Genomic DNA, 14,809 nt, shown 5'->3' on the forward strand with positions numbered 1-14,809 from the left:
AAGGGGAACACTCATCCATTGCTGGTGGGAATGCAGAAGGATCCAACCATTCTGGAGGACAGTTTGGCGGTTTCTCAAAAAATTATCCATAGATGTGCCATATGACCCAGCAATACCACTGCTGGGTATATACCCATCAGATCTGAAAACAAGGACACAAACCGATATATGTACACCAATGTTCATAGCAGCATTGTTCACTATCGCCAAAAGTTGGAATCAATCCAAATGTCCATCAACAGATGAGTGGATCAATAAAATGTGGTATATACACACAATGGAATACTACTCAGCTGTAAGAACCAATACACTACAATCGCACATGATAACATGGATGAACCTTGAGAATCTTATGTTGAGTGAAGCAACTCAGGCATTGAAGGACAAATACTATATGACCTCAATGATATGAAATAAGTTAACTGCCTCAGAGAGCTAGAGTCTGGAAAAGTGGCTTACAGGAAATCGGGGGGTGGAGGAAGGATGTGAGTTAATGTCTGCAGGGGTGGAATCTGTGATGAGCTGGCAGTAAGTATGAGCACAAAGAAGGGACAAAATGGGGGCAAGGGGTTACCTTCGGGTGGGGTTTTCTGGGTTTGAGGGGGGCTGGGGATGGGAAGAAGGGTAATATTGTCCAAGAAATAGTTGGGAGGGAGGGGCAACATACGAATATGGGAGAGTGTCAGAAGTTCGTTGAGAACTAAATGTTGAGTAAAACGTATCAAAGTATAAGTAGGAGGGTTACCTGGTTAGGACGCTCAGGGGGTATGGTCTGATGCGTGACGGACTCCGGAGGGAATAGCTGAAGGCTCATTTTGCCAAGGTGGGTTCTACCATTGGGTGGGGTGGACCCATATCCTGGGGAAGACTAATGCCGTTGAATAGAGAGAACTGTATCTCTCGTGAGAAAGGACGGCTCCCAGGGTATTAGATTGGCAGGCATTGTGGGCCCTAAGGGGAGGGGAAAATGGATGTGGAATGGATGGAACAAAGGTAAATAAGGGGGCAAAAGAGGAGTTATGTGAGAGTACACGAGGATGAATATAAAACAACTAATATTACACCAAAAACATATAGGGGACGACAGACTAATAATGAAAACCATAAGACAAAACATAGGATAACTAAAAAATTTAGAAAACTGTACAGCCTAAAATATGGACCACATAGTAAGCAAAAATGTCACCTTGTTTGAAAACTATAGTGTTGGAATCTGTACATCAGTTTCAGGAAATATGATATGAATAAGTTAAAAGATTATTACTGTGCAAGGGAAAAGGTTTTATGGTGGATCTGGGGAAATACTGTATATTGTATATATGAATTTCGGTGATCTAAGACTCTTCTGGAGCTGACATTATGTTGGGATTCACTTTACGGGAAGTTTTGGATCACAGAGTGGTTCAACAATGGCAGCGGAGGAATACTGATATGGGATGTTATTGACAGGATATATATGGTTCACAGGGAGTTATACAGGGCATATGCCCAGGGTATATGGTAATGTCTATATATACTCATAGTGGAAACAAAAACAACAGCTGGGCGGGTACTGGGCTCCTGGCCGGGGGGTCACTGTTGTGGGCCCTGGGAGAGCAGCGGCAATCCTCCAGGTGCAACGGCAAGAACCAGGAAGGAAGGAGGGCCCAACAGTGGGCTCGTGATACTAATGGTTACACTTTTGAGCCTATACACCTGCAATAAGAACAAGGCCTAGAGTAGCATTGTGCCTGGGGGTTTCCTCCTGACAGCCTGCATGTTACTCAAATGTGGCCACTCTCACAGCCAAACTCAGCCTGTAGATGCGATGCATTCCCCCCAGCGTGGGACATGACACCCGGGGATGAGCCTCCCTGGCACCGAGGGATCACTACCACATACCAGCTGAAGAAGCAACTAGAAAATGACCTTGAATTAAAGATTCAATGCGGAACAGCAGAATATACCTGTCTACATATAATGACATGACTTCGGGAAGCTGTTTGACCTAATGTAAGGGGGAAATGGAAAGGAGAAATGAGATTATAAGGCTGTGAGTCTCTAAAAAAGAGTCTGGAGGTTGTCGGAAGGAATACCCCTATGTACAACTGAACAGAGTCTAAGAGACAGATAAGGTAGATACAACCCCAGGTATTGGTTCTTTTGAGGGATAAAGAGACCCACGGGTTCTATGGTCATGGCAGAAGGGGTTCACTGCCATGACAGATAGCCCTTCTTTGGAGCTGGTGTTTCTGCGTGATGGAATTGGACTCAGAGGGGATCTCTTTTCACAAGACTTGCATGCTACTTTATTGGAATTGTAGTCGGTACTGGGTTTAAGATATATGTAGGGGATTCGAATCTCTGGACTGATAATATGACACCCAGGCCCAGAGCCTCAACAGACTTCAGCTCCTACACTTTGATTTATAGGACTTACTCCACTCAGCTAACATGGAGTTGAAGAAGGTCAACCACCACAACATGGAGCCTAGAGTGTCTACAACTGGAAGTGGGAGGAGTACATCCAGTACCCATATGGAATCTAAGCCCTCACTTGACATAGATGTGCAATGGACACAACCAATCCAATGTCCACAGAGAAAATGTGGAATGGGTGTGGGAATGGTAGCCATGGTGGCTGCTGGGTGTGGGGAACAGGAGGAAGAGATGAGATGTGGAGGCGTTTTCGGGACGTGGAGTTGTCCTGGATAGTGCTTCACGGACAATTACGGGACATTATAGATCCCCCCAGGGCCCACTGGATGGAACCGAGAGAGTCTGGGCTATGATGTGGACCATTGACTATGGGGTGCAGTGATGCTCAGAGATGAACTTACCAGGTGCAATGGATGTGTCATGATGATGGGAGAGAGTGTTGCTGTGGGGGGAGTGGGGGGCGGGGGCGGTGGGGTTGAATGGGACCTCATATTTTTCATAATGTAATTTAAAAAAATAAATAAATAAATAATTTTTAAAAAATAAAACTACTTAAAATTCAGAATCCACATATAAAAGATATATTTGAACAAATAAAATAAGCACTTGCTTCCTTTAAGAACAACAAACAAAATACAAAAAAAAAAAAAAACTAGGGGAGGTATGTGTACAAACCAGAGGAGAAGGTCATTTCCTAAATATAAAGAATAAGACCAACAACTCATTAGAAAAATAGATCGAGTCCTTCATTTAAAAAGAAAAAATATATATGTCTCTTAAACATATGAAAATATGCACATTAAAACTATAATAACATATTTTTATCTTTAAAATTGGCAAAAATTAAAAAGTGTGATAAACTAGGCTGTCAAGTTTGTAGAGAAACAGTCTCATAATTGCTGGTGGCAGATAAATGGATAAAACTTTATGAAGAGCAATTGGCACATACTTCTAAAATTGAAAATGCACATACCATTTGACCCAGCAATTCCACTTGAGAAAGGTATCCTAACACCATTCTTGTGTTTGTGTGAAATGGTATATAGGCAAAGATTATTTGCAGCATTGCTTGCAATAGCAAAACTGTGGGGACAATCTAAAAATGACAAATAAGTGATTGGTGCAGCCATACAACAGAATCTGCTCTTAGTAGCAAGATAGAAATGTCCCCAAGATATGATGTTAAAATTGTAGGAGAGGGTCCAGCTCTAGAATCATGGCTATAGTAAGCTCCCATTGGTGCAAGGGATGGGGCAGGGAAAATCAATAAACTTATGGATGTAAGGGCAAAGAATAGATCTGAAAGGACTCACAAGGAACCAAAAGCAACATTTGACCTGGAGGGGGAAACTGCAGCTAAGGCTAGGCAGCCTCTTAAATTCTATACCCTTGATGTGTATTACCTATTCAATTTTTTTTTTATTATTATTAAAAATGTAGTGAAAATGCTATCTCTGGGTCATTTAAACAGGGGCGACTATTTGGCAGACTATTTGTAGAATATTCAAACTTTATTAGAATGGTCCAAATAGATTCCTTGGAAATTCTAGGAATTTCCTGAAAGACATCAGCACTAGTTAATTTCACTGCATTCAAGATGAAAGCATTTCTATTAGATTTGAAGAAGCACATCACACTTTTGACCTTCAACTCCCCAAGTCTATTAGCATACAGCAGGAGGGAGGCTCTACTGGCACCCAGCCTCCTCTCTGGGACCTTGGAGTGGGCAGGGCTTCCTTCCTTCCACACAGCAATCCTTCAGGACCCCATACACACAGACAGAGAGCTGTGTGGTTCTTAATGTAAATGGGACTTGGAGCTATTTTCACAGGTAGGATGCATTCAAGCCATAATGTGAAGCCATCTTCAGCCTCCAGGTGGAAGCTGACATTTGAGGGCGACAAACCTGCCAAGCTTCCCACGCATTACCTCTTCTCACCCTCAACAAACTATGTAGAGGGAGGACCTGTCATCATCTCTATTTTACAGGTGAGGAAACTGAGGCTGGACACATTTGTCCAAGATCACAAAATGAGAGCTGCACCCAGGCTGGCTGGCTCCGAAAGTCAACCTTCTTAGCCACCATCCTTCACTGCTTTTCAGATCACAAAGCCTTGCCTCTCACCAACCTGTCTGTCTCTCTACACCTCGATTATATTTCTTTTGCTGTATTTGGTTCTAGAACATTAGATGGTGTGGTAGCCAGAAAAATGACCTCCCAGTGACATCCACCTCTTAATTCCCAGAACCTGTGAATTTTTACATTATGTGACACAGGGAAATTAAGGTAGCTAATCATCTGACCTTAAAATATGGAGATTATTCTGGATTATCCAGGTGGGCCCAATGTAAACATAAGGGTCCTTAATTGGGAAGAGAGAGGCAGAAGAGTAGGTCCTGGTGAAGAGATGTGAGAAAGACCCAACTAGTCATTCTGGCTTTGAATACGGAGGAAGGGTCCACAAGTAAATGAATGCAGGTGGCCTCTAAAGCCGGAAAGCACAAGAAACGGACTCTTCCTTAAAGTCTGCAGGAGGAACATGGACCTGCCAACATCTTGCTTCCAGCCTATTTTCATGCTTCTGATCCCCAGAACTGTAAGATAATAAAGGTGTGTGTTAAACCACGATGTTTGCAGTCATTTGTTGCAGCAGTCATAGGAAACTAATGTAGTTGGTGACACATGGTATAGAGGGGAAAGTGGGGAACCATAAGAAGACCTCGTGTGACTTAATAGAGATCTCTGCAAATCAGAGTAGCAATTATATGATAGTTACCATCTCCATAAGGAAGAGAAAGGAACTCGAGCTGGGTCTCTTTCAGAACTTGACGCTGGACAAAAGATCAGGATAGATGCTGTCCAATAGAACTTTTTGTGATGATGGAAATGCTCTTTCTCTGTGCTGTCCAATACAGTGGTCACAAACTTCATGTAGCCCCCTGAGCACTTGAAATGTGATCAGTGCAACTGAGAAACTGAAATCTCAGTTCTATTTCTTTTTAATTAATTAATTAATTAATTTAAAGCTACACAGCCACCTGTGGCTTCCAGCTACCACATTAGACAGTGTAGTTGTAGGTGACCACACAGTGCAAGGGATCGGAGGAAGAGTCGCCTCTTATAAAATGAATCTTCCCTCCCCTCTGCTCTCATAGCATTGCTTATTTCTCTACCATTGCAGGGTCAGAGTTCGCCCTGGAGACAAGATGCAAAGCATGGTGATTAGGAGCTGAGACTCTGGCACACCACTTCCTGGCCTTGTAACCTCTCTATGACTTAGTTTCCCCCATAGTAAAATAGTAATATGACAGCATATGCAGCCATCTCTATTTCCCAGTGTGTAAACTGGGTCTTTGAGACACCTTAAAAAGTATGTTCTGGGAAACGGATGTTGCTCAAGCAGATGGGCTCCTGTCTGCCAATTCGGTACCTGGGACCTCCTGGTAAAGGCAAGCTGGTGCACATGGAGTACTGGCCCACACGAGAGTGCTACCCAGTGCAGGAGTCCTGCCCCACACAGGAGTGCTGCCCCACGCAGGAGTGCTGCCCCACACAGGAGTGCTGGCCAACACGGAGAGCTGGCACAGCAAGATGATGCAACAAAAAGAGACAGAGAGGAGAGACAATAAGAAATGTAGTGGAACAGGGAGCTGAGGTGGCACAAGAGAATGATCACCTCTCCCCCACTCCAGAAGGTCCCAGGATTCGTTCCAAAACCGCCTAATGAGAATACAAGCAGACACAGAAGAACACATAACAAATGGACACAGAAAGCAGAAAATGGGGCAGGGGGAGGAATAAATATACAAATCTTAAAAAAAAAAAAAGGTATGTTCTCTCCACCCCCCACTTCCATTTACTTAACAAATGTTAACTGAGCATCTACTAGGTACTGGGCATTTTACTAGGACTTACGGATGCAGAGAAGGACTGGAGATAACCCCTGCTCTTGGTAAACTCACAGCCTAATGCACATAAGCAAGATCTTCTCATGCTTCTTCTGACCCAGAGGAAAGGGTAAAAGCATGCCCCAAAATAATGTTCCAGCCTTGCCATTTCGGGGGTCAAGATAATCCATTTGATGGGGAAGTCCCAGGCTCTCCCTTGAGTTCCAAACACAGTACCCATCCTGACAATCTTCCCCCTCCGCCTTCTCCTTCAAGTGGTCACTAAGAGGAAAGAACTTTCCATAACCATAATTCTTTCTCCCAGATCCACTGCCAGCTCAGCAAAGTGTCGTGCCACGAACAGGCCCCCTCACTGTCCCCACAAAACCTCAGAAAGTTAATTCAGGGCAGGAAACTGGTCAGCCTTCAGCCACTTTCAATCTTGGCACCTCCAAAAATAGCTCAACTCTGATGCATATTTCAGGTTAGGCTTATTTATCTTCCCTCCCTCCCAGCCAGCAAGCTAATTTCCCCAGAGGGGCAAGGAAAGCCAGGGCTGCTGCCAGAAAACAGAAAATTCAGCTTTAGTTTCTGCCTTGATTGCCTGTGGAGAAATGCCTCCGGCGCTTCACAGCTCAGCCTCTGCAAGAGGCTGGGAGAGCAAGGCCCGTCTTCTCCGTGGTAGCTGTTGGAACTACACCCAATCCCGAAGCCAACAGATACCGGACTCTAGACTCTTCAGACTCTGACACTGACTCTTTCAGACCTTCTCAGCTTGCAGGGGGAGAGCACAGCCTTGGGCCTTTCTCAATAGCCAGGCAGGAAAAAAGGATTATCTGTTGTTGAAATTCCAAAGTGAGGAAGGGCCAGGGTAGACCTGGTGTCTGCCCAGTGAAGGCCAAGGATGGAGTGATGTTGGAAGCAGCACTCACAGAAAAACCTACTAGTTAAACTTAGTACTACCACCTCAGAAGCTCAACTAGGAGGGTTGTGCACACTCGAGACACAAGCAGAGACCTTTGGATTCTCTGCCTATTCAACTGCTGTCATTTTGCGAAACACGTTAAGGTAGAAAGGTTTGTGGGCCTGGACAGACATCTGCATAGATTTTCTTTCAGTTCTTCCTGCTCCTGGAGCTCATAGGGGAAGGTCTGATTTAATCCCCCCAGGTCCTTCCTGCCTGAAGCCTTCTGTGGCTTTAACAGAGTCTCGATTTCTCTGTGGTCTGTAACAGTTGAAGGACTTGAGATTTTCAAAAGTGAGATGCTGAAGTTGGCTCCAGAGAGAACAAGACAGTGAGAAAGCATCTAGCAGAAACCCTCACCTTGGAGCTTCATAAACACCTGGAAGTGGGGAGGGGAATAGTGAGAGGGCACCCTGTCTCTCCTGACTGCAGAAAATTAAAAAGACAAAACTCCAACATTCAGGGTCTTCCTAAAGAAAGATCTAGACATCCCAGCCAAAGGGTCTCATTTGGGATGCACTTGATCCACCACATGGCTTTTTCCTGCAGTCTCTTGAATTCACAGACATAAAGTGGCCCAGTCACCAGAACCTGTGTGTCCTCTCTTAAACAGAGGCATTCTGGAAGCAGTACCCGCTGAGAAGAAGGTTTCCAGGGCCTTCAGGGTAGGAGGGAAGGAGGAGGCAGAAGCCAGTTCCGTCTGACCCTAAGTGGAAGTTGCCTTCCTGCAGTCATATTGCTGAGTGTGGATTGTGTGCCCAACACTGTGCTAGTCACGTCCTCAGATGTTGATTCCACATGAGAAGAATATTCTTCCATTTGTGCCAAAACCTTGTGAGTTAAAAGGGTTTTGTATTTTCAGCTTTAATCGACACAGGGAGAAAATAAGATTTGGAAAGTTCAAATAATCTGTCCAAGGTCACTTAGGTAGTAAGTGGTAGAGTCAGCATTCGAAATCCATATCCAAAGATGGGTGAACCTTTCCACCACCTGCTCTAGAAGAGGTGGAAAGTCCAAGGAGAACAGTGTGATTCCACAAAGCAACTTCTTTTATACTTCTGCTGCTCCTTGCCCAGTGCCAAAGGAGATATTTGCTTTTCTTTCTCTTGTCTCTCCTCTGCCTGGAAACCTCATTTGCATTAGGCCTTAAGCAATGCTTTGGCTCATCCTTTTAGGAAACAGTGGAGGATGGAGAGAATCAGCTTGATCTGGAGGCTGCCAACATCTAAATCGAACGTTTTCCTTCAGCAGTAGGCAGTCAGGATGGACCTTGCACTACTCTTTCTCACTTCCAGGACGGTTGGTGTCTGTTCTACCTGCCCTATTTTTCTAGACAACCTTTTCCCAAAGAAGGGATGACACATATGTGTCTTAACCCATTTTCTCCCCTCCTTTTCCCATGGTGGACATTGCTAATCAGTCTGACTGCCCCCAGCCTCAGCCTCAGAAGCCTCTCTATTTAGTTAAGTTCCAGGCATTACCACCAACCCAAGAAAATCCACCTTCCACCATTTCTACAGCACTACTCCACCTAACTGAGCTTCCAGACCATGCTTTTGCACTAGAAGAATTGTGTCTCCCATCCTCCCATTCATTAATCAGTTGACTGCAAAGCTCATTTTAGAAAAGCCAGTGTCTCACTATAGAATCTCAGTGTTAAGCCATTGACTGGACAATTATTAATTAAACACGAATAGAATCTGTCCCAATGTGGTTTCATGACAAGAGCACTCCATCTAACTTCGCCTAAATGTACTAGGCATTTTGTTAATTAAAGGAATTTGAAATTGAATTTCCTGTGAAAATTCAAAGAGAATTTCACATCTTTTAGATAAAAGGTGATTCCCACTGGGTATTTTGAAGTCAAGGGTACAAATTATGGGTTAAACTAAAAGCATGAATCCTCCCACCACACAGGTCTGCCTTGAGCACCAGTAACTTTTGTGATGCAGTACATTCACACAAGTTCCAAACTCAAGGGCAGAAGTAGCTGCATTATTTATGGTTTCTGTTTAACATTCCTCACAGGCAGATGTGCTCGTTCACCATGACCTGTGGGGGTGCTCCCTGCTTCCCTCTCCCAACTGCAGTAAGTTGAGAAAACAGAGTTCCAACACTCAGAACTTAGATGAGACCAAGAAACAAGGTTCCTGGAGGTGGAAACCACAGATTCAGAAAGGTTATGACATGACTTAGCATTATCAAAACCCGCCCACCACAGAGTGGGCCAACAAGGAAAAAGGAAGGCTGCTCAAAACAGGCTCACGCTCCACTTCCCCATGTGTTCTACTCTGTAAAATATGTGCTGATTTTTCTCTTCTTTGCACTTAGGGATATATAATCAAGCTGTGATTTTGCATATTGCATAAGTTTAGCCATATCTGTGGAAATTACAGATAAACTGTCTTCAAGGGGAAACCATCCCTTTCAAAAGTGGAAGTCTACTTGAAATGTAAACTTTGCTTCAGACCACAGAAAATTCTTCTGACTCAATTTAGAATTCAGTCTATTCCCCCATGTGGCATGTGTATCAACATTCTCCATGCCTATGCCCTATGCAGGCATGACCAATCAATCAGACATTAGAAGACATCACTAATCAATCATGTTTTTTCCTTCTGAACAGGAAAGCAAAGCATCCTTAGAATTGCCCTCTACATGGGGCTCCAGGAGGCCAGTATCAATCAATGAGAGCTGGTATGTAAGATTAAAGCTGTTTGCCATTCTGCCATCTAGGATTTACTTATGTGGATGCCAGGTGCTCACCTTTGACTACTATGGTCGACATGTCATTCATCTTCCTACTTCCATGCTTGTCTATCAAAGTCCTAAGCTTCACCACAACATCAAGCATGAACTGGTCCATTAGAGAGGCCCAGGTCCTTCTCACTTTCCCAGCTCATCCTTCCATCTATTCAATCTCATCCTATTCTCCCTGGCAGAGATTATTCTGCCTTAGCCTTGGCATTTTCCTCTGGTCCCTTTGAATCCTAACACTGGGACTCTCCAAGTATAACACAACTTTTTAGATCCCTTGCAACCCAAGCCCTAGTTGACTTGTCTTAACCCACTTGGTAAGAAAGATTTTGACAAAGTCAGTCCATTCTAGAAACATGAGTATTAAACTTATAATTTTTGCAAAGTATCTTCACATCCCTTGATTTCAGGGATGTGGAATCCAAATAATCTTGGGAGGCAAGTATTAAAAGACCATGGAGTTTGACATCAACGGGAGATTGGTTCCAACCTTAGCTTTGCCTTTTAAGAGCTGGGGGACATTTGGCATGTCACTTCACCTGTCGGGGTCTCCTTTTCTTCATCTGGGGATCCCATTGGGTTGTCATTAAGAGTGAATAAGATAATGCGCACAAGGTGCTCATCACACAATCAGACTATGTTAGCTGTAGTTGTCTTTATTTAACAGCATCTGTCTCAGATTGGGTTTCCTAGAAGACCGTGAGACAAGGTTTGAGTGCAAACAATTTATTTGTGAAGGTGATCCCTGGAAGTACCAAAGGGGGAGTGAGGAAACAAGACAGGGAAGGGAAGAGGGTCAATACAGGGTGTGTGTGTTTGTGTGTATGCAGCTCACTGCTGTGGGAAACTAGAGCTCAATCTCAAGAGGGATTCTGGGAAATGGCGTAGAGCCTGCCCCTCAGAGTTATCCCAACCAGGGAGCACAGAAACAGGCATTTATTCACCAATTCCCATTCATCACTGGTTGAGGCATTTATTCACCAACTCCCATTCATCACTAATGCTCCTGGACATTAGCTCCCCAACACTTCTCGTTGCCTGCCACAGAGGACCAACTCCCCACTCCTCCAAAGCCAGGGGAAGGCTAGGCAGAGGTGCAGGTTTTTGTAGCTGAAGCTGGTGGCAGGAATAGTGAGAGCTTGGGGATATTAGCAGGGCACCAATGCCTCTGCCACAGATCTAGAAAGAGGAGTTCAGTGGGTTAAGTAACAAACCCAAGCTCACACAAAACTACTGAGTGGCAGTGTAGCAGGAGAGATAAAAGGATTATGGCAGATTCAAACTGTAGCTCTGCCACTAGCTCATCTGAAAACTGATAAATATCAATACCTACCCAGGAAAGTTTTATGAGGAGTAAATTGCATGATGTAGGTAAACCACCTCACCTTAATTAGATGCTCAAGAAATGCTGAGTGCAACAAATCTGCTCAGTGGCTTTTCCCTTCTCTTCTGACCCCAGCATTCTTCCACTAGGACAAATAGCCTCCGTGTCATATAGTGAAACTTGTTTTATCCATCCATCCAGCCATCCATCCATCCATCCATCCATCCATCCATCCAGTAGCTATGGAATACCTCCTGAAGACCAAATACAAGGTAGAAGATGAATATATGGAGATACATAGATTAATAGACATGACCTTGCTTCCTCTCTTGGACAATAAAAGTAATGAAATGAGTGTAATAAAGAACTATAGATGATATAGAAGCAGTTTCTACAACAGTGCTCTCAAATTTTAATATGCATGTAAATAGGGATTATTCCTAAAATAGAGATTTGGATTCAGAAAGTCTGGGATGGGACTTAAAGTTCTATATCTCCAACAAGCTCCCAGGTGATGGTCCAAGAACCATGCTTTGAGCAAAGAAATTCCACAAAATTCATTGGGGAAGCAAAAGAGGAGTTAGGTCATTCCTGAGGGAAGGTACCTGCTTACTTACCAAGTTATCTAGTTGTTGGTCTCTTCTCCCTCTGGAAAGAAAAGGAAATTATGATGTCAATAAGAAAGGATCATTCAAGATGCTCTGGTCCAGATGGATGGGAAGGTGACCCTCTTACCACCCCAAGCAGAGGGGCACCCGGCGTATATGAACACTTGAATGGCCAGGCAATTTTTCCCATGTTCCAAGATCTTGCATGGGAGTGAGCAGACCGAACCCAAAGGAACTTTATAAAACCAGCACGCCTCCTGTAAGACTGGAGTAGTCTTGGCTTGCACCTGTGGGACCTGAATCAGAATGCAAGCTCAGTACAAAATAGGCCTGCCTCGGAGGTTACAGCCACTGAATTGTGGAGCCAGATAATGAAGTGAGCCATCCAGCTTTCCGACTCATCCTGTATATTTTTTTCTAAGAAAGTTTTCAGTCCCTTCACTTTTCTTGAGCACATCCATCTAATTAAGCCTAAATGAGCTAGCTAGAATTGCATGCAAATGGGGATAGATTTTATTTGAAGTTCCCTAAATCCAGATTTAATGAAAGTAACAGAGTATTCAGCAGAAAGACAAATGTGAACTACCAAGGAGGCTGCAGGGAGAGTGAGGGTCAAACAAGTCTTTCAATAAGCAATATGGGTATTGTTATTAAACATCTCATCATATAAGATTATGCTATAATTTCTGGGAGAACAAGGGATGGAATAGAGTTCCGTATCCTTAGAATAAATCCACCCCCCTCTTTTTTGTGCTCAAACTAGCTCAAGTAGATTTCTATTACTTGCAACTCTAAGACTTTTGATTAAAAAACAGGTTTCCAGATGGCCCAGGAAGCCAATGTTCCCAGTTCAATGAGTATTTGTTGATGAATGAATGAGCAATACTATAACCCAAAAGAAGGCAATTATTTGGGAATTTTCAGTATCAGCAAGACACGAAAGGGGCCTTCCCTCACCCCTAATATCTTACTCCACTGACAGCTGCCCAGCCTAGGACAAAGAGAAGATCACTTCTCACTATTTAAAATGTTAAAAAGTTGAAGAGAATGGGATACTTGGAAAGAGCTCTGAATCAAAACTCATGAGTTTGGATTCTAGCCTCTCTCCACTACCAAAGTCAGACGCCTTTTGACAAGTCACTCAATCCTCAGTTTTTCCTTCTCTAAATTGGGTCTGTAGCAAGCATGTGCTGGCTGCTACCCAGCATTCAACGCCCCCCTCACTCTCCGTAACAGCTTCCACATGCTTTAAGGGGAAGTGACTTCAAGACCTGATACAGGATGATCTAAGTGGCTTAAACCAATCAGCCTCTTTCAATCCTCCAAGGCACCAGTTCCCAGCTCAGCAGTGAGCATGTGGCCTGAAGAAATACAGTTGAGATGATTTGCAAGTCTTCTTGGAATGGAGAGAAGGAGTCTTTCTGTGCCTGAAAGGGAGGGAGAAAGTCCAGGCATCGGTTGTCATAACCATATTGCAATCACGAAAGCAGCCAGGCTGAGAATGAATCTGACTCGCAAAAACAATGGGGGATGATTAAAAACAATACAGAGAAATTAAACCATACCTTGACCGCGCTGTGTTTGAAGCTGTAATTCCTCGAGACATTTCAGTTCCATCGGGAAGTTTCTTTTATTTCTATGTCCATTGGAGTTGAGTTTTCTGTTCCTTGAAAATGAAAGCATCCAACGGACTCCAAGTTTTTTAAAGAATCCTGTATATATCATGTAAGAAAGAAATCTTCTTCTGGAAGAAAATAAGGCTCACCCGATTGTGGAGAAGAAAAGAATTTATTCTCAATCTTGCAAGAAGGGGCGCACAACCAGAAAACGTGGCTGGCATGCCAAACAAAGAAGAATGACACAATTTATACCCCTAAGCCTAGCACGCAAGCGCTTCTTCTGTTTCTCCATAGATTGGATACTTGAGAAGTTACAACTATCCGCACAAAAGTGTGATTAACTGCTTCCCCCATCACATTCCAATCATTTTAGTTTTTACCTGCTCCCCTTTGCCAAATAAGGAACGGAATTTAGTGCTGAACTGGTATTGACTTAGCTCTGTCTTGGGCATCTTTTTTACTGCCTGTAGGACTGGCTTAAGCTGGTTTCCTTTGTTCCTGCTTAACCCAGGAGTGGGAGACTGAGGCAGTAGGCTGCCAGGTTACATTAATTAATATTTTCTTCCTTTATGTGAAAACTAAACTAATCTTCATTTCTTACATATCAAAGCATTGTTTGTAATGCCTAGACCAAAATCATATGATTTTATTTCCTTTGTAAAGGGAGTATTGATGTTGCTCAAAAACGTCTGGAAGTAAAAGAGTTAATCTTTCTCTTGAGCCTGAAAAAACAATTTGGTTAAATGTAATGAAAGAGGCAGAGAGAAGGATTCATTTTGATAACAATTGGCTTTGAGAAGCAAAAGCCAATTATTCAAAGCTCTCGCTTATTTATTTGGTTCTGTTTAAAAGCACCCATCAGGCGGAGAAAGATTTGCCGTGACCAGATTGGTTCAGAGAGAGCTGTGAAGCGGGAAGTTCCCTCTCCGGGAAATTGCATTTCAGGACAGCCAGCTGGAGGAGGCAGAGGAAGGGCCTGCTCCCAAGACTTCCCCGGGCAGCCTTCTGCGCAGTTGTTAAGGGGAGCTCTGGTCTGCGGATGCTTGAGAAAAGCCCAGGGAGAAGGGGTTTGCTGGTGTCTGCTTGTCCACCTGCTGGTGGGAAGCCTCCGATTCAAGCCCATAGACTCACTAAATGCTGGTGGACCTTGGACCTCTCTGAACCTCAGTTTCTTCATCTGCAGAATGGGAATAAGAGCACTTGTCCTGCCTGGTCAGAATCATGGGATGTT

The 14,809-nt window shown here is 43.7% G+C and overlaps 1 long non-coding RNA gene across 1 annotated transcript in view; it reads right to left on the bottom strand.

Moving 5' to 3' along the window:
• The window catches only part of LOC131275624 (uncharacterized), a 44,899-nt gene extending 30,385 nt beyond the window's left edge, over window positions 1-14,514 (bottom strand). Inside the window, exon 1 of the long non-coding RNA XR_009183084.2 lies at window positions 13,525-14,514. This is a non-coding gene — a long non-coding RNA (uncharacterized lncRNA). The remainder of the gene's footprint in view (window positions 1-13,524) is intronic.
• Window positions 14,515-14,809: the final 295 nt, after the last annotated feature.

Source organism: Dasypus novemcinctus, chromosome 23 (genome assembly GCF_030445035.2).
Source record: "Dasypus novemcinctus isolate mDasNov1 chromosome 23, mDasNov1.1.hap2, whole genome shotgun sequence".
Classification (NCBI taxonomy): domain Eukaryota; kingdom Metazoa; phylum Chordata; class Mammalia; order Cingulata; family Dasypodidae; genus Dasypus; species Dasypus novemcinctus.